The following is a 1,844-nucleotide window of genomic DNA, read 5'->3' as shown; positions in this document are numbered from 1 at the left end:
AAAATTATATATATATATATTCTAAATTCAGAGAGGGTACTGAAGATGGGTTTAACTGTGGTGGTTGATGCAAGAGAAAACAGTTCTAGGTACTGATTTCTTTATTTTTGAGATAGGGACTCCTGTTTCCTAGTCTGACCTCGAACTCTCAGTGTAGCTGAGGATGACTTTGAGCTCCTGATCCTTCTGCCTCCACCTCCCAAGTCCTGGACTTTAAGGTATGCACCAAGACACTCAGTGTATGCAGTACAGAGGATTCAAACTGGGGCCTCAGGTGTGCTAGACATACCAAGCTACATACCAAACCCCTAGATGCTTGTTTAAAATGGCATGCCTTAACATGCTACAGAAGGCTCAACTGCATGGAAATATCATCCACGTATCAGGCACTTGAAGTTTCATAAAGTTTATTTCCTATACAGTGAAGAGAATAAGGCAAATCGCACGTGTGTGAGCGCTCGCTTGCTCGCTTGCTTGAGCTCAGGCATGCACTAGGGATTGTACTCAGGGCCTTCCAAGTGTGTTAAGCACATGTGCTCTGCCACACAGCTCCACCCCCAGGAGGCCAAGCTGTTTCTGATAATACTTGTTAAATCAATATGTGCCAAAGGCTGTGTTAATTTCATCAAGTAAAAGAGTTGGAGAGATGGCTCAGCAGATCAGAGCATTTGCGGCTCTTGCAAAGGACCTAAGTTTGGTTCCCAGAACCTATGTCAGGCAGCTCACAGCCATCTGTAACTTCAGTTCCAGAGAATCTAATGTCCTCCTCTGGCCTCCTTCAGGACTTGCACACATGTGGTATACACATACCCAGATAAACACACAAACACATAAACATAAATAAAAGTTTAAAAAGAAGAGGTTTTAATGGACATCAGGAAAAAGACACTTAGGAAAAAGACAGTACATGGTCCAAGTGTGGGTGCTGGCTTCCCAAGAGAGAACCATGCCATGTACTTCTAAGAGAAGGTGAAAGTAGGTGCTGAGTAGATACACATAATACCTTGACCTTCCCCTTCCCCTCAGGCATTTGCTCAGATGCTGAGCTCTAACCATTTATTTGTTTTGTTTTGTTTTTTGAAACAAGCTGGGTTTTGTTAGATAGCTCACTCACTATGTAGCCCAGGCTAGCCTCAAACCAGTGGCTGCCCTTTGGCTTCCAGCCTCTCAAGTGTTAGGATTACAGGCATGAGCCATCAAGCTTGAGTGAGATGTAACAATTCTTATGGGACTGGAGGCAATGAAGTATTTCAAGGGTTGGTCCTGAGGAAAATGAGCATTTCTTGGATGGAAAACACTTCAGTGAAAATCACTAAAAGAGGAAAATCAGTACCTTTAGAAGGGAGAAAGGGCTAGTTAAATTTGCAAGAAAGGTTCAGGGGAATGTAGGGGTTAATTTTTTTCTCAGTCTCATCTGTTTATGCCAATATTTCCAGCCAATGTGTCAGGGTCCTATTTTTTCCCCAGGAGTGCCTTTAACTTGGCCTAAGAGTCCTAGCAAGGCTGTTCCTTTAATTGATGCTGTGCCTCTGTAACATTTCTAATCAGTCCCTGAGCGTGATCCCCAGGCATATCTGTTCTGCAGCTCTAGTCTACTTCACTGCTGGCACTGATCTCTTTGATCTTCCAGTGTATTCCGAGTTGTGCATTCAAGGCTTTCAATTTGTTCTCTTTTCTGGGTAAGCTTTCCAAGGTCATAATTAACAGCTGGCCATAATCATGCCCCTTGCAATCATCATCACCATAGGGACTAGGTGGTCTAGCACTTGAATTTGCAAATCTTTGCCTTCCAATTGCATCGGGTTTCAAGCCACCATGGGTGATAATTCGAATACTCACCATCA

The 1,844-nt window shown here is 43.4% G+C and overlaps 1 pseudogene across 1 annotated transcript in view; it reads left to right on the top strand.

The window, feature by feature from the left end:
- Nucleotides 1–1,489, top strand: part of LOC103734887 — a 14,779-nt pseudogene extending 13,290 nt beyond the window's left edge. Inside the window, exon 2 of the transcript XR_003849686.1 lies at nt 1,468–1,489. The product of XR_003849686.1 is annotated as a eukaryotic translation initiation factor 5A-1-like (transcript). The remainder of the gene's footprint in view (nt 1–1,467) is intronic.
- Nucleotides 1,490–1,844: the final 355 nt, after the last annotated feature.

The sequence above is a fragment of the Nannospalax galili genome, unplaced genomic scaffold (genome assembly GCF_000622305.1).
Source record: "Nannospalax galili isolate Female #2095 unplaced genomic scaffold, S.galili_v1.0 scaffold75, whole genome shotgun sequence".
NCBI classification, from domain to species: Eukaryota; Metazoa; Chordata; class Mammalia; order Rodentia; family Spalacidae; genus Nannospalax; species Nannospalax galili.
Note: the sequence above shows the minus strand (reverse complement) of the source record. Positions and strands in the feature narration are given on the sequence as shown.